The sequence below is a fragment of the Ambystoma mexicanum genome, chromosome 2q, assembly GCF_040938575.1.
Source record: "Ambystoma mexicanum isolate Mex_15411 chromosome 2q, UKY_AmexF1_1, whole genome shotgun sequence".
Taxonomy (NCBI): Eukaryota; Metazoa; Chordata; class Amphibia; order Caudata; family Ambystomatidae; genus Ambystoma; species Ambystoma mexicanum.
In genome coordinates, this window is record NC_090924.1 from 1,333,671,234 (window position 1) to 1,333,689,956 (window position 18,723).

An 18,723-nucleotide genomic window follows, 5' to 3' on the forward strand; every position below is an offset into this window, starting at 1 on the left:
TCAAGTAGATCTTCATTAAGTCATCCCTACTATTCCTTGTCTCAGTAACTGTAGGGTAGACTGTCTCACATATATCCATGGGAGTGTGTCATATGGAAGGGAGGGCTGATAAGGTTGGGCTCATAGACTGAAAGGAGGTAAAGTAAGTGGGTGGAGGGTAAGGGGTCTTGTACCATGTTCTTCCTAGATGGTCACCCTTGTCCCTAGAGGGAGAGTCTCTCCCCATGAAATACTACCACTGATTACCACCCCCAGGTGGACCATCGGGTCATAGCCTCACCTCCCTAGCCTCATGGGAAGGTGCACCCCCTCGTAGAGAAGTGACAACATCTAAGGATTCATGACACTGTCTACAGAACCCATGCTGAGTACGGACACCTTTTGCTAGTTCAGGCCTATATAATATCTTGGGCCTCATTACGACCCTGGCGGTAAGCGAAAAACGATGCCGGTAAATGATTACCGGCATCGTTTTCCGCTAGGTCCGATCATGACCCGTGACCGTTAACTACGATGCCATTAGCAGCATCGTAGTTAACGCTCCCGCTAACTGCACCAAGGTCGCACGCACGCGACCTGCCACGCCGTAAATACCGGCATGGCGCAGAGCTAAGTAGATCACGACCCAAGCGGACATGCACCTAACGCCATCACAAAGCCCGTTAAGTACCTTACCGCCATGGTGCTAATTACGCCATCGCGAACCAACCGTAAATGGCCATGTAAATGAACCCAGCTGCCACAGGTGCACAGAATCAGCACAGGTGGAGGCAATACAGACTCAGGAAGTACAAAAAGAGCACAACCCACACCTTCCCACACCCAGTCACACTCCACAATGATACCAATAGGACTAGCAATGTTGGGGCTGGAGGACCTGATAGCAATGCAAGTGCTAAAACAACAACAACAACAACAACAACAACAACAGGCAGCACAGAGGAGACGCAGGAGGAGAAGGAGGGCAAGGCAGGGCCAGCAAGCCCCACCAGCACAGCCAGTGCCACCACGCAGGCAGCCCCCAATCCCACGCATCAGAGCCAGTCCATTCAACCTCACTGCTGAGCAGATCCACACCCTGTACCGTTTGGACCGGGACACCATCACCGCCATCGTAGACATGACACACAACGACATCGTCAGCATGATAGAAACACCAACCGCCATCCCACCCCTACTGAAGGTAGTATCTGTACTCCACTTCCTGGCCACAGGCACCTACCAGCACACAGTAGGGCACTTGCATGGCATTTCACAACCATTATTTTCACGTACACTGATCCAAGTGCTCGATGCCCTCCTCATGCACACAGACAACCACATCTCATTACCACGGACTGCCCAGGAGATTGCAAACAGCAAAGTGGGTTTCCATGCACTAGCCGGCATACCTGGCTGCATTGGTGCCATCGACTGCACCCATGTGGAATTGGTGGTTCCACATGCCATGGAGGTACCGTACCGCAACCGTAAACTATTTCACTCAATCAACGTGCAAATGGTCTTTGACTCCAACAGAATCATCACACATTGTTGTGCCCGATTCCCGGGAGCAACCCATGATTCAATGGTCCTGAGGAACTCCACAATACCACGCTACATGGAGCGACATGCAGGCCCAAGATCCTGGCTACTCGGTGAGTCTAATGTCATGACCATGGAAATGTGAAGTGGGTAGGTGAACGATGTACCAATGCATACTCCACCTGGCTGAAAGGGGGGGGGAAGGATGCATACTCCACCTGGCTGAAAGGGGGGGGAATGATGCATACTCCACCTGGCTGAAAGGGGGGGGATGATGCATACTCCACCCGGCTGAAAGGGGGGGGAATGATGCATACTCCACCTGGCTGAAAGGGGGGGGGGGTAATGCATACTCCACCTGGCTGAAAGGGGGGGGAATGATGCATACTCCACCTGGCTGAAAATTGGGGGGAATGATGCACACTCCACCTGGCTGAAAGGGGGGGGGGTGATGCATACTCCACCTGGCTGAAGGGGGGGGTGGATGATGCATACTCCACCTGGCTGAAAGGGGGGGGAATGATGCACACTCCACCTGGCTGTGAGTAGCAGAGACAACGGAGCCAGATCATACTCTAAAGCAACACAAACTTCACCCAACACCAGTAAACCCAATGCCTGATGTATGCAGCCCTACCATGTGAATGAGGTTGTGTCCCAACCATGACACAACCATCTGCAAGTGCATTGTACCAATTCAGACCACATTGACTACAACGAAATGCACCTAGATGCACGTCACCAAACACCATTAACCGAAAGGCCTGTCCCCCATAACTGCGCACGAAGGAGGCACATGACGGACAGAAACATCAACACACCATCACACAGACAGCAGGGCCCCCAAAATGTCCCTATAAACATCAGTATTGCTCACTGGGGTCATGATGAGGCCGACAGCAATGTTGCAATGATGTGAGCATTGGCATCACAGGACACCTGCCAGGCCACCAAAACAAACGGCATGAACAAACACAGTGGATGGGCACTCACAAGGCACTTGACCCCCATGCATACATTGGTTGATGGCATGCAAAGCAGGCCATGAGAGCCATGAGCATATACCGGTCGCATAGTGTGAATCAATTAGTGCATTTAGAAGTGGTCCAAAGTAACAGTTGGATGCAAGCCATGGTGGCACATCATGTTTCGAATTAGACGGCATGACTGACACATACATTCTCGCCCACATACAGTTGATGCAGGCTATCCCCTGAAGAGGTGGCTCCTTACACCAGTCCGGAACCTACAGAACCAGCACGAGGAGGACTTCAACCGTGCACATACACGTGCCCGTGTGGTCATTGAGCAGGCATTCGGCCTATTGAAGGCAAGGTTTCGCTGCCTCAGCAGGTCTGGTGGGGCACTCCTGTACCGCCATGAGAAGGTGGCAAAGATCGCCATGGCATGTGTCATGCAACACAATATGTGCGTCAGACGAAATGTGCCCCTGCCCCCTGACGCAGAACTGCAACCACCTGACGATGAGGATGAGGAGGCTGCAGATGGGGCTGCACCTCATGGAGGAGGTGATGCACAGGAGGGGCGTGAAATGCGTCAAGATATCATCAACCAATGCTTCTAGCACACACGGCTGGTGTGTATGACATGGAGACAGCACTTGGGGCACTGTGTGTGTCGGGGACATGCACACTGTGGACTGTACACCAATAAAGCACACATACGCAATGAACAATGTCCACACATTTGATTTGTGCAAAAGGAAATTGTGTATTTTAAATGTGAATTGTTGTTACACACCTACTCCCCCCTCCCCCCTTCCCCCTCCCCCCTAAACACCCCAACACACCCACTCCCCCCTCCCCCTGAACACCCCAACATACCCACTCCCCCCCCCCCTGAACACCTCAACACACCCACTCCCCCCTCCCCCCTGGACTCCCCAAAACACACCCTGTGACTAAGTGGCTAATGTTGCATGATAACGGTGGGCAGCCGCTATTGCAAGCCCCCTCTCCCGGCCCCCGGGGCACCCCTGCCTGTGCTGCGCAGGTTCCTTCCCGATTGGCGGATGGGGCTGCTTTGGGTGGAACTGGCAGCGGAGGAGGTCCCTGCCTGCTCATGTGCACACATGTCCCGAATGGAGTTGGCTACCTCTGAGAGCACGCGCCGCACGGCGGCAAGTTCCGCACACATGTCCTTTGAGGAGGACTGCATTACAGCCCTCAGGGTCTCTGTGCTCTGCTCCATATCAGCCCTCAGCGTCTCAGTGCTCCACTCCATTTCAGCCCTCAGAGGGTCTCAGAGTTCCATAGCTGCCCTTGCCCCCCCACATTCTGCAGCATGCTCATTCAGAAGCGAGGAGAGTTGTTGCTGGCGCGTGATTATCTCCTCCAGGAAATGTTGGCTCTGCTGGCCCATGCCTATTGCAGATGGTGTTACGAAGGGGCTGCTCCTCCTGCTGATTTTCGACAGGGCATGGGGTGGATGTCCAGTCCTCATCTTCTGAATGCCCCTGTGTGGGATCCTCATGGAGGCTGCTCTGGGACAGACAGGGGGAATGATGGTGGTCAGTGGGGGGTCCGACATCGGGCTCCTATGTGTCACTTTCAGAGCATGCTGCAATGGCAGCAGTTTCGCCTATGTTACTGCTTCCTGCAGAACCTGTGTCCTCTGTGGCGAACATTGTGGGGATGTGTGGTGCTGCTGCTGCCATGCTGCCTGCTGGGGTGCCTGTCAGTGGCCCGTCCTGTGTACTGGCAACGGATTTCGGCTGCTGCGGTGTCTTGGTCACTACAGCTGAGGTGGAGGGTGTTGGCACAGTGGTCTTGGCCCTCTTGGCTGGTGTTGTGGCAGGGGTGTCCTCATCTTCGGGGTTGGAATTGGAGCCTGTGGTGGAGCAAAGGAGGGAGAGTGTTATTGATTGGTCTGTGGACATTGGAATCGCGATGACTGACATCATTTTGGTTACTAGATGCAGCACATTTGAGGCAGGGGCATGCAGGTTGTCTCCTTTTTGCATGGAGGTATGTGGGTGCCTGCAGTTAGGGTGTGCATACTACATGTGTACAGGGTGGAGGTCGGATCTGGCTGTGGGCAGTCTCCTGCTGATGTGTTGCATTTACACTCTAGGGCAACATTGTGCTACACATGAATGGACTTCAGTGACTATTGCATGGCTTGATTTGAGGCACCTACCTGCATCACCTGATGTCGGTGCTCCTCTCTCCATCCCTCCTACCCCTTATATGCTCTCCATGCCGATTGTGGAGGCACAGATTTCCTCCCATGGCTGGAGTTTAATTGGGGAATCCGATCCTCCCCCGGTTGCCAGGCCCAGGTTGCGGTTTGCGGAGAGGATGCTCCTGACGCAGAGCCTCAGGTCGTCCCACCGCTTTCGACACTGATGTGCGTTGCGGGGTACGGTTCCCACCGCACTGACCCGCTGTGCCACCAGGGCCCATATGTCCTTCTTCTTGGCAATTGCCGGCCTGGTCATTTGTGTGGAGAAGACCACCACCGCATTCTCCTGGAGGGTCTCCGCCAGCATAGTGAGTTCCTCCCGAGTGAAGCGGTCCTGCCGCTGCCGATCGCAGGCTTTTTTGACACCTTTTGGCATTTTGTAGTGGGAAAATGGGTGGGTAATAGGTTTTGACAGGTCTCAGGGTCGGATGTAGACTGGTTGGGGAGGATGCCAATGGATTGTGTTTTTAAAGATGGCCGCCGTGCTCTTTCCCGTTCTTCCGCGATGATGCTACTTCCGGTTCCGCTTATTTACGGTGACCGCTAATTACGGTCGCAGCTGTGATGGATGGCAGTAGTGCACCTTGCGCGGCGTACAATGCCGGTAGGGGCCGTTTTGGGGTCTTTTACGGCATGGCGTAGTTTACATTACCGGCATGGCGTAATGCTCGTGCGCGATGGGTCGGAATGTGCCGGACTTTACGGCATCGGACCAGGGCATAAACGTTAATTACGCCATGCCGATAATGTTGAATACTTACCGCCTGGGTCGTAATGAGGGCCCTTGTCTCATGTCCTGCAAATGCATTTCAGATTTGCACACAAAATCATATAAATATATTAGTAATATTCAAACATCATGACGACAGAATGCCACTTCAGTCAATCAACCAATCAAATACTTTTTTGTGGCACATGCCATAAATGTCAAATCATTGGTTACAACAGAATATCATTCTGTAGTTAATCAAAACATTATGATTCAAAAAAGGGTAAGAAAACAATTAACAATCAATATATAATAATATAAAGGCGTGTACTAGATGCATGTAGACAATTGCTGAAACATGTCACAAGTACTACTTTTAAACCATTGTCGTCCTGATCCTTAGCTCAACAGTTAAATATTTCTGCAGAGCACAACTAACTGGAGGATCTGAAATGAATTTGAGCAAAAATAGTGCAGGTCTACATGTTCTATCCCCCCTAGACTTCAACTGTGGTAAAAGAGTAGACTTTGCAACATTTTTATATTTTGGACAACATAAAATGAAATGTAGAATTGATCCAATAATATTGGGACAAAAGGGCATACTGGTCTTAGTTCATGTAGACCATTCCAAATATCAATTGCTCTGCCAACAAGAAGAAGGCTGAACTTAAAGTAAATTAGAGAAAATCAATTTGGCCTCTTTGGAATCCAGTTTAGATATTTTTACTTGGACCCATATGTTGATATAGCATCATTATTTCTGTGTTTTATTTTGAGGATTTAATTATCTTCTCTCTCCTCATGGTGCATTGATCTTAAGGTGCCAGGATTGAAAAACTAAGAATCCTGGTCTATCGAAAATATCAGTAAAACACAGCACCAAACCTGTGAAGTAGTCTCCTATAAAAAGGAAATGATTTAAAGGCCAATGATGTCCCTCTTCGCACATTTTTAGAATGCTCATGCATCATCATTAATGTAACAAATAATAACATTTCCATGCCAGCAAATGATTGTCACAATGACGATTTGACTCCTTTGGAATGGGAGGCAATTTGAAATGTCGTAACTAGTTTGGTGCTTGACTCCATTCTGTGTGTTTTTGTGATAGACACAGGAGGGCTCTGCGTGCACCGACTATTGTAAGAGCCTTCATCTTGGTCTTAGTATTTGTCTAGGAGCTTGAGAAAGTGAGGTGGTATTACATTCAATTCCAAAATCACTGCTTCGTCTATGTCTACTCATTACCTTCCGTTTCTGCCTCCCGTTTGCACTCTGCTTCAAAAACAACTTTCAGGCCGGCTTTAGATTTTCAGATTGGCGTGAAACCATTGATTTCCCATGAAAATCGCCTGCTTTTTGCACCACCAAAAAGCAGCCGATTTCCATGGGAAATCATTGTTAATGCTGCCTACCATGCATACTTGGCAGTCAGCAATTATTTTATTTGCACTGTGGAGTGCAAATAGAGAAGTGCAAAGAGGCTACTGCCATCTCTTTGCACTTCTCATGTGCACACCACAGTGCAATACCAAAATTCATCAGATGGGAATGTTTTGCATATGTTTTCACAGAATTTCATAGATTTTTACCAGTGCACCCTAATTTGCTACAATTTCCTTATACATATTTTTTAATGATTACATCTACAAATCAAACTCACTTCCAAAGTAGCAGCTCTGGAGTCTGTGGACAGTATGAAAGTCTGCAGACAGCAGATAGCATCCATAATACTAAGAAGTGCAGGGGACAACAGAACATTTTGTACCCTTCTACCAACAAAAACATATACATAATACAACATTACTTATATTTACTACAGCCAAATATACATGTTTATGCAATTCAACATTTACAAAATATTAAAAAAGTAAACATATGTTTTTAATTTATCACACAGTATTATGGAATGCACCAAGAACAAACCATAACAGTATACCTCATATTATCAGTTTAGTACAACTCTTCATACACATTGAGATACACCAGGAGCTCATTGCAAAACAACCTCTTAACGAATAGTAAGTACACTGTATTTATTTCTCTATTATTACCATTCATTATATAAACATTTCTCAATAGCAAATATCACCATTTTTTTATTTTGACAGAAATGGCAAACACACGAGTGGCTAGAAGAAAACACTCCAAAAGAAGAAATGAGTGATGACGAAATTTCGAATGGTATACAATAGATTTTTCAATACACACACATAATGTAACTTTCACAGAGCTCATTGAAATAATAATGTCTACTTTTCTTATAGTACATAGTTTACATCAAGAAATTACACCACAGATTAATTATGTAGAATCCCACCAATCAGAAAGACAATCCCAATCCCAAACTGTACAGAATCAAATCATTAATTATCTTCAAAATTGGATGAACTTAGCAATGACTTTAATAAACTTCTAATTTATGTTAAAAATCATGTTATTAGAAATGTTGATCATCATTGTCCTACTTTTACCTGCCTCCCTTGCCCCTAACAAGCACCCTAATCAAATTCAGAAAACATAGATCAAATACGGTTTGATGATACTTCTCTCCATCCCTCCCCTGATGATGACGTTATAGAAACTCCAAATCCTCCCATTTATGTTTCCCATTCTGATACTCCATCCCTTTCATAAATACGTTTTATTTTGTATACATTATTTGTATTTATTTTATAGAAACCCGAATTAATAGTCTGTGGAAAATACGAATGGTCAAGTCTGTTTTCACAATAGATGAAGTCCGTGGATGCCACACTTAGTCGTGGCATGTCGGGTCACGCACACCCACATCTCCCATCACTGATGTCCATGGACGTCACGGCAGTGCTGCAGACACCACCGGACGAGGTCATCATGTGACCATGCCCTTGAGGCATAACGACATGTCCGTGAACGGTGTCCGTGCTCTTCAGACATTTTGAAACTGTATTTTTGGCCGATCTAGGATGTTTCAAGCTGAAAATGTACCCTTTCAGAGCTCCTAGACACTAGGACACTTACACTAGGACAGATATCTCTCAACTGTTTACAACTATCCAAAGTATATTTTCGACTTGGTAGTCTGTGATTAGTAGATACATTCATGAAGAGGGACCCACCCATTACTTTTAGTTATTCTCAATCTGGCAGCCTAGGAGAGAGCACCTCAACACCTGAGTGCACCTGCTTTGCAGATCACATATATGAAATGTGCAACATGTATCAATGGCATCAGTCATGCCATCCCTCCTATATCATCCCTCCTATATCATTCAGTACAGCGTCATTAAGTCTCCAGGGGGTCCTGTGCTGCGCGGTGGCCTGTACCCAGTCTAGTCCAGGCCTAAGAGGGGAGTGATCTGACAAAGCCTTCGGCATAATGTCTATCACCTTAACCGTCATGATAAAAGTGTTGAAAACTAAAAACATATCCAGTCTAGAGAAGTCTTTATGGACAGCCAAATAGAAGATATAATCCCTTTCTTTCGGATGGAAGAAGTGCCACGCCTCTATCAACAAGTGTTCTTAGAGTAATGTCATCATGGCGTGGACATTTAATTTGTCATGAGGGGTAGGAGCCAGTGATTTGTCCATAACCGGGTTTACAACACAGTTTAAATCTGCCCCCTATGAAAATGTCACCTTCCACTAATTCAGCCAAAGCATCAGAGAATCCAGCCAAGAACTCAGCTTGTTTATCATTTGGACCATATATGACTGCAAGTGTGACTTTACAGCCATTTGTGGGAGTATCAAGCAGTAGGAATCTCCCTTCTTTGTCTCGCAACACCCCCAATACCCTCAAGGCCAGGCCTCTGCAGAACATGAAGGTGATCCCCTGCCTTTTAAGGCCACTAGTGGCAAAATATGATCTCGGGTATAGTTTATTACACAGCCGTGTTTTATCTCCAGACAGAAGGTGGGTTTACTGCAAATAAAACAGGGTACCATACAGAGCGGAGAGCCTCTGCAACAATGCTATGCATTTTATTGGAGAATGAAGAACCTGCCGATTCAGGGTAAGGCAGAGACAGTCAGGGGATGCCATCATGCTCCACATCAGGCCAAACATCCCTAACCAGGACTCATGTCTGGCAGAGAGTCTCCCAGGACCCCCCTTGTTATTTGCATATTTCAAGTAACTTTAGGTCTCACCCTAACTTACTAGGGAATCCAGACGTGGACCCCTTGCTCACTATTCTTATAGAGGCACAGCTTCACCCTACTGATGAGGTTCAACCAGACCGAAACACGTGTCTGGGGTTGCTGTTGGTACTCTTGTTCAGAGGAGAATTGCCTCTTGACAAAGACTGATATGTGTAGGATATTTCTCCTCTGTGAAACATAGTGAGCTAAACACTCTGGGTAAGGCTCTTGTAACCTGGACTCATGGCTGGCAGAGAGTCTCCCAGGATCCCCCTTGTTATTTGCATAGTCCAATAAAAGTTCAGTCTCCCTGTGAAAGGATAATGGAACCACATTGGCATTCTGCTGTGAATAATTGACATCAGTTGTTGCCATGAGAGGCTATTCAGGAAGACCAGGACTGCTAACTCTCATCAGTATGTCAGTGTTATTCAGAGCCACTGAGCTACTATTTTGCAATTTATGCTTGGCCCAAGGTGTAATACTTTATTCACTATGGGCCCGATTCATGGAACTGTGCAAAGTGTATTTTTGCAGTGCAAAATCAGTGCAAGTGACATTTTTGCAGTACAAAATAACTTTGCACTGACTTTGCACTGCAAAAATACATTTTGCACAGTTCCATGAATCAGGGTTTGTGTCGCGAGTGCAAAGTCACTTTTCAGTAGTGCAAAGTCACTTTGAACGGTGCAAAAAAAGCCATGAATCGGGCCCTATATGTACAAAACCTTTCGGTGCAGATGAGACTGGTTCTCATTCCCTGTTGGCTTTTCAATCTTGCAGGATACTTGTGCTGCCAAAGTGCACCATGTGTCGGCTTTTATAATAAAAGCATCATAATGGGCGGATCACATGAGCTAGGAACGTGCTATCCGTAAAACATTCATCACCCAGGCAGCCATGTTGGAATAGTATAGGATAATGTATGTTTCCAAAGCGTTTTCTACAGCAGCATCTTCGATAAAATGCCACATAGGTTGGTTTTGCAAGAATAGGTATGGTTGGTTAATTGTAAAATCATTAATTAGAAAATTGTTGGTTTGTGATTGTGCTGTTTCACTGCTTATATGGGCTGCAATCTATTTCTCGGGTAGCATAGAATTCTGTTCCCTCTCTATTCATTGATTTATACAGTCTTAGTGCAAAATCAAGTTGCTGCAATTAACTGATTTCTCTAAGGTGTCTAAAACCTTTAGCTCTCGCAATGTTTTGAACTATAACTGCCATCAACCCTAGCCAGCACAGTCAATGGTTATGGATCATGGGAATTGTAGTCTAACACATCTGAAGATCTACACGTTGCAGCACCCTCAGGAGCAGTCAGAGAACAATTCAGCAATGTAATGGAAATAGAAAGTGGGAAAAGGAAATACAGGAGAGTAATCTTAGATGGTTTGCACCCTGTAGGTCGTCCACTGCAAAGTCACGTAGATCAGGTGGTGGTTGCCAAGTGGATTCAACATTTTTCAAAGTTATATGGGAGCCACCCTGGTGGAAGTGATAGAACTGACATAGACCCATCTAATCAGACCATTCCTTCTTGTTTTACCACATGTTGTAGTGTTTCCAGTTGGCGTAGAACATTGAACAAAGTTTCTAAAACCCTCCCAGGCAACACTAGCGGGAAATTGGCTGGTCCGGACTCAATACCATTAGAGTTCTTTAAGGATGAGCCAGTGCTGTGTGTCCCGTTTCTCACTCTAATCTTCAATGCAGTGTGGCCTCTGAAGTCCATATCCGACTCGAGAGGGAGGCAATTATTGTGCCGGTTTTCAAAAAAGGGTGAACCAGGTGACCTGGCTTCTTTACCCGATTTCTTTACTTAACACGTCAGCCAAATAGTTTGGACAATTACTGTATAACTGACCAATGGAATGGGTCACAGAAAATCAGATTATTTCTGAATTGCATTACGGTTTTCGTCAGTGAATTGGCACAGTCGATCAAGCATTAAATTTGACTCTGATCATGGAAAAGTATGTCTGAGGTCAGAAGGGCACGATTTACCTAGAGTTCATGGATCTTTCCACTGCTTTTGATAGCGTAATTTATGACAAACTCTGGAAAGTTCTCTGTGGCCTGGCCATGCTGGAGGATTTACGACAAATTATAATCCAGATGCATGTCAAATTATCGGCAAAAAGTGAGGGTGGGGATTAGATGCCAAACAATGCAGGCCTTCTCTGTATCTAAAGGTGTGAGGTGCATAATAGACCTGCTCCTTTTAATTGTTTATATCAAATCACTATCTACAGAACTGTCTCGTCTGACACCTGACAATCCTAGGATGGCTGGTTGGTAGGTCTGCATACAATTGTACGCTGATGACGCAGACCTAATAGATAGAGCCAAGTCAGCACTGTAAACATTGCTGAATGGATTTAATAACTACATGAGATGTAGAGACCAGAAAATAAATATTGGGAAGACCAGGCCAGAAACTGGCTTATCCGTGAATGGCAAGAGACTGGATTGGGTATCTTCCTTCCGCTACCTCAGTGTCACAATAACACGTGACCTAAAATGGTCTGCGCATATCAAGGAGCAGGCAACAAAAGACTTGCAAACTAACAGTTACATTCTGAAGTTTTGTGCAAGAATGGGTGGGCTCCCTAAAAAGCATGTATCCTGTATCAATGCTGCAAAAGCCATCCCGCTGTTGACATATAACGCTGCTGTCTTGGGTTATCAGCAGTCGAAGGCAATACAGGTCTGTGAAGATAAATTCTTTAGAAAAGTCATGGGCGTATCGCAGGGTTTTCCAAGGTACTTGCTGAACGAAGAGTTGGACCTATCATATGCCCAGGATCTAATTTTATTGCAGCCACTTATGTATTGGTTGAGTCTCTGGGCTAATCCTGGTCTATCCCTAATGCAGGCTTTAGTCAGAGACGCAATGTCCTCAAACGTCAAGAGCTTTTCTCCATGGCTGAATTATATTAAGGTCTGACTTCTCAGACTGGGTACCAACATTATCCAAATGAAACAACGATGATGGACAAGTCCGCAGAAGGGGAATTTGTTGTTTTATTGTTGATTTTGCAAATGCTAGGCGGGAAGCTGAGCTGCACAAGACCAGTGTACAATTCAATGATAACATATATTATCCCTATGACCCCAAGAAGGTATTACATCTGCTGTCTTAGAAGGCCAAGCAAAAAGGGGAAGTATTCCCGCCTTAGGACGAATCTACTCTTTGCATACACACCTGTTCATTTGTAGGGCAAAAATGCCATGATCCGAGTATAATGTCGAGATTTGCAACATTTTCTATTCTTCTGAGATGTATTCTGCCCTTGCTCAGAGCACGGGGTGTGAGACATGCTCATGCAGCCTTCATGTATCTTCTTACTGTCCCGAATTTATATGTAGCGCAGTGTCTTTCCTTCTGTATTGAACATGTTTTTTCCTTACGTAATGACCTATTGGAAATAGTAACCTATTAGGTTATTTTAATGTCTTTAAACATGGTTAGAACTGCCCTCTGTGCAAATTTCAAATGTTACCCTTTTTGTCCCTCTTTTATTAATCAATCATTTTATTACATGTCTGGCTGGTAAAGCACAAGTATATTTGACACAAATAATCTCTCCTATTCCAGCTACTCGATCCCTACGCTCTAGCTGCCTTAATAGATTGTGCCAACCACGCTGTAGACTGGAAAGGTTCGGCGGGGCAAGTTTTGATATGGTACCTCCACGCTTGTGGAACAAGCTACCGCTAGAACTGAGCAATTGTGCTGACTCTTTGTTTCAAGCAAACCCTGAAGACCTTTCTTTTTAATACTACAATTTGTCTGTGTCCTGGCGGTGTCCCACCGGCATGACCTTGTATTTCTCTTTCCCCATCTTTCGGCACACTGAGGCCTATGGGCGTGCTGCGCATTACAACAATGTATAATAATAATAATAATAATAATAATAATAATAATAATAATAATAATAATAATAATAACAATAATTAATGGTTATGCATATGTACATTTAGTTGCTCTTTTGTACAGTTTTGTACAGTTTGATGGAATTTCATGATCCGATTGAAATAATTGTATCTATCATTTGAAAAGAAAAGACTACAACTCCCAGAATTCATTGATCTGTTACATGAAAACCCAGGAACCAGTGCACAGGTGAAATGAAGTGCCCTTTCCAAACTGTTTCCTGTGATGCAAACAAAGTTTTGCATAAATAGGGGAACAAACAATATCGTTACTTATTATGTTTGTTGCTGCTTTTTAGGTTCCAGGCAAAGGAGCCAGGAGCTAGAGAAATGCTAGGGTAATGGTTTAGAGCAGAGGAAGTTTTGATGGTTGAAGAAATTGCAATTAAAGGGACAACTGCCTTTGTTTTGTGTAGATTCCAAAATTGATTTCCTGCATGTGAGGTATTTACTGTGAAGAAACTAGGCCTCACTCCGAGTAGGGCGCAAAGGGATACCGGGCACCGTTAAGGACATTGGTGCCGGTAATCCCGTTGCGCCCTACTACGAGTTCCCTTAGCGGGTCCCGTCCTTAACGCCTGGTTTTACCAGGTGTTAAGGACGGGACCCGCTAAGGGAAATCAGAGCCAATAACGGTACCGCAAATTGCGGTACCGGTATTAGCTACCTCCCCCTTCCCATTGAGCCCGATGAGGGCTGAAATGGGAATGGGGAATGGTTTGGTGAATCGGGACTTACCTGTCCCGCCAAGGTCAGACTGGACCAGTAAGTCCCCATCTCACTAAACCAGACACGGTACCGCTATGGGAGGTAGTCATAGCACAAATAGCACTATGACTACCTCCATACTCGGAATGAGGCCCCATTGTATGTGAAAAGGTAGAAAATAAGCATTAACAAAGCCAACAGTTTTGCTTGTGTAGTGAAAATGTTTTTGTTGCTGCTACTGTAAGTGTTGTGAACACACGCACATGCACCCCCACGATTCAGCCAGTGTTACAAGTGCATGGCCAATTTACTATCATTTGATAGGTTTCTCCAGGGCATGTTCACACACTCACCACCTATTACAGGTATTACCATGCAGTAATGAACTCACACCGTTGCCAGGCACTCACACACATTTCCAGCATTTGCCATCAAACAAAAGCCACTAGGTTGTTGGGCTTATACTTGCATCATATGAGCATGTGCTTATGTTCTAGAACTTCACGTCGAGGAACAGCATCTACCTTCTGTAACAATATAACCTTCACCTAAGGCTATAACTTGGCGGTGGGTCATTATCCCAAGAAATATGACCGCTCCTGTGGTCTGTATGGCTGTTAGCACATGGTGGTAGTAGCGATTCATGTTTTGGAATGTGCATACTGAAGGAAAACATAGTGCTTTAAGACTGGGTGAAGTAAATAGACAAACTGAGTTAGAAAATTAAATGTCATCTTGCCATATGACAGCTTAACCTAATAGCCTGCCTACTTATCTTGTCTTCCCTTATTGCCCTCTGAAGCAGCTTCAATGAACTTTGTGTACAATATCATTACCTAATATAGCTGGGAACTGTCCTGCTCCCCCCCCTTTTATATCACACGACTCTTCCATTCTTTCGCCCAATGAAGACAGTGATCGTCTCTTGCCACACTTTGAATTGAGAGGGGCATTTTGTGAAGCTTTAAGATAACAAAAGCATGGGACAATACAAATAAAACCTCTTTGGAATATTGTTGCACATATGCAGTGTCTACTTGTTCATAATGTTGGAGCGGGGGCGCAGTGCACAGTAGTAGCAGGGGGAAGCGTTGGGGAGGGCAGGCATATTCTGGTGATTTGACCCAGGATGCAGTTTGGTCTAGAAACTTCCTGCTGCAGGGGAATTGGCCAGGAATCAACAAGTGGATTGATTTGTTTGTGGGTTGTCAGTCTACCTGCATGGGAAATGCGGTAGTAATGGTTTACTCCTCCTCATTCAATGATTATTTAGCATCCAAGAATTATGCAAAAACAGTGGACTTCATTGTTTTGTGGGGGCTGTATTTGTATTATCCTCCCCCAGTAACTGGTGAGTTCCTAAGAGTGTGCTTACGTAGCAACACGGTTTAGTCATGTATAAAAGTGATAACCTAACTGTGAAACAACCAAGTGCTGTACAATAAGAGGCAAAAGAATTGGTGTGCATGGGCCATGGGTTTGCAGGGAAAATGAAGCAGGGCCACACATGGGAAGCTGTGGAAAGGGGTTTGTGAGGAATTCGACTATCCACACTGGGAGTGTGCACTCGCCTGCACTTTTCTTTTATTTTTGGGAAATGAAAGTGAATGATGGGAGATCAACTTCCAAAAATGTGGAAGGCCATTCCGCACACATTTTCCCTGCTCACTGCACGCATAGTCATGTGTACTCAGCGAGGACACAGCCTGCAGGTGTCGTCCTCCCCTGTCATGTTCAGCTGGAATGTGACAGCCACGGGTACATCAAAGCATCTCAAGAAGGGGTAAGGCAACACCTTCCTCTGGCCATGGGCAGCCTGATTAAAATATCAAAGGCTCCATGGATCTGCCTTCCTATTGTCTAAACTGCTGGTGGCAGTGCATACTAATAGGAGTTAATTGGAAAAGGAATATGGCAGGATTGATTACAGAATGGACAAGAGCAAGACAGGACTCACACCTCTTGGATATACAATGTGTGTCACAAGCGTCCTTCTTTCTCACCTTTTTCTCCTTGCTTGTGTTCTTCCGGGATGAGGCTTCTTTCTTTTTCACCATCCGTGACTTGAAGCATAGAGAGCGAACTCGAACAATGTCTAGTAACTCGTAGAGATAGAGTTGAGATGTGCGGAGCCGCAGGGGTATGTTGGTTTTCTAGGAAGCTGGCAAGTGCACGCAAAGACTAGACTGCAACAGTTCTGACTCGTCAGCCATCTTGGATGAGTCGCAGAGTTAATGCTGCGGTGCATCATGGACCATGAAGTCCAGAAGGGTCGAACCTGGCTATTCATGACAGCATTCCTCCTCCTGAGCCCGGACCCACCAGGTTTGCCCGGGTGTATTGTAGTAGACGATGAGCATTGATGTTAGAAACTGGTTCCCAGGTACGCTCGCTGGGGGGGTAACCTTTCCAATCTACCAAGTATTGTAGTTGTCCTCGTCTATACCTGGAATCACAAATCCTGAAGACTTCGAATTCAACCTGATCATTGATGAGCACAGGATTAGGTCTAGGAACTGTCTGATTGGATTGTACATATGGCTTCAATAAGGAAGTATGAAAGACCGGATTCATTCTTTTCCAGGATTCTGGGACCTGAAGTCGATATGCCACTGGGTTAATGATTTCCTTGATGGTGAAAGGTCCATAATACTTGGGAGCCAGTTTGTTAGGCCCTAGATGACATGGAAGGAGTTTGGAGGATAACCAGACTTCATCCCCTATTGAATAAGAAGGGCTAGGTCTCCGCTTGGCATCTGTATATCGTTTTACAGCTATCTTGGCCTTTTCCAGATGTTCCTTAGCATCCTTGTGAACATTCACCAACTTTTCAATACAGGAATCAACTGCAGGTACCGGAGTAAGATGTGGTAAAACTGATGGTAAAACTGAAGGATGGAATCCTTGACTGCAAAAAAATGGGCTTGTCTTGATGGCCGAATGATCTGAAATGTTGTAAGCAAATTCAGCTACCGGAATCAATAGCGACCAATCATCCTGGACCTTGCTAGCAAAGCAGCGTAGATATTGTTCTAAAGTCTGGTTGACTCTTTCTGTGATCCCGTTGGTTTGGGGATGTATCCTGAAGACAATGCCCGCTGAATGCCTAGTATTTGGCAAAGGTGTTTCCAGAACTGGGAAATAAACCGGGGAGCTCTGTCAGAGATGATCTTGGAAGGTAATCCATGGAGCCTAAATATGTGTTCACTAAATATCCCAGCAAGTTCAAGTGAAGAGGGTAATTTGAACAGCGGTGTGAAATGAGCTGTATGGGTAAACAAGTCAATTGTAACCATTATAGTCGTATATCCCCGGGATGGGGGTAATTCCACAATAAAATCTGTAGCAATGAACTCCCAAAGACGTGTTGGTAATGTAGGTTGATGCAGAAGACCAGCAAGTCTCCTATTGTCGTGTTTGTTTTGATTGCACACAGCACAGGATTGGATGTAGTTTCTTATGTCAGTAGTCATTCTTGGCCACCAGAATTGCCTCTGTATGAGATGAAGGGTACTAGTAATGCCTCGATGTCCTGAATGAAAGGTGTCATGACAGAGATTCATGATTTTATCTCTCAGTCCTTGTGTAGGGATGACCAGTCGTTTGTCCTTGAAGAGATAACCATCTTTGGTGTTCAGGTTCCATTGATTATTCCGGGTGTATTCTTTCCAGAGATCAGAGGAATATGTATGAGCATGGATGTCTTCCAAGAGGAATTTATTTTGTGCCACAAACACAGTTTTTGGAAACATCTTGGGAAAGGCCCTGACCTCGACAGATTCGTAGTCAGGACGTCTGGATAAGGTGTCTGCGACAATGTTATTGATTCCAGGAAGGTGGTTAAATTGAAACTGGTACTGTGCGAAGAGGAAGGCCCAACGGGCCTGGCGACTGTTTCTACATTCCAGGGATTGTAGTACTTGTAAATTCCGATGATCTGTTCGTACTGGCACTGGATATTTAGCTCCCAGGAGTAAATGACGCCAATCAGGGAATGCTTGTCGGATGGCTAATAGCTCCTTCTGCAGGACGGAATAATGGCATTCACTTGGTGTCAATGTATGGCATAGGTATGCAATTGGATATTCCATCTTGTCCTCAAATTCTTGTTTTAGGACTGCCCCAATGGCATAGTCAGAAGCATCTGTTTCCACCAGGAAGGTTCGATCAGTGCCGGGCTGGGCTAGGATAGGACCTTCAGTGAATTTTGTTTTTAGATGTTGGAAGGCCTTCTCTTGTTCTGTAGGCCAAATAAACGGTGTATCCTTCTTTAAAAGTGCCACGATGGGATGTACAATTTCAGAAAATGTTGGAATACATTTTCTGTAAAAATGTGCAAGCCCCAAGAAGGATTGTATCTGCTTCACAGTAGTAGGCACCGGCCACAAACGTATAGAATCTATCTTACCCGGATCCATTCCAATTCCATTAGGACTGAGCACAAATCCAAGGTAATGAACGGTTTGAGCATGAAATAGACATTTTTCAAGCTTGGCCAGGAGTCTGTT

General features: G+C 45.3%; 1 protein-coding gene across 6 annotated transcripts in view; it reads left to right on the plus strand.

Annotated features, from left to right (window-relative positions):
- Positions 1-18,723, plus strand: part of RBMS3 (RNA binding motif single stranded interacting protein 3) — a 2,259,106-nt gene that overhangs the window by 2,090,469 nt on the left and 149,914 nt on the right. The window lies entirely within an intron of this gene.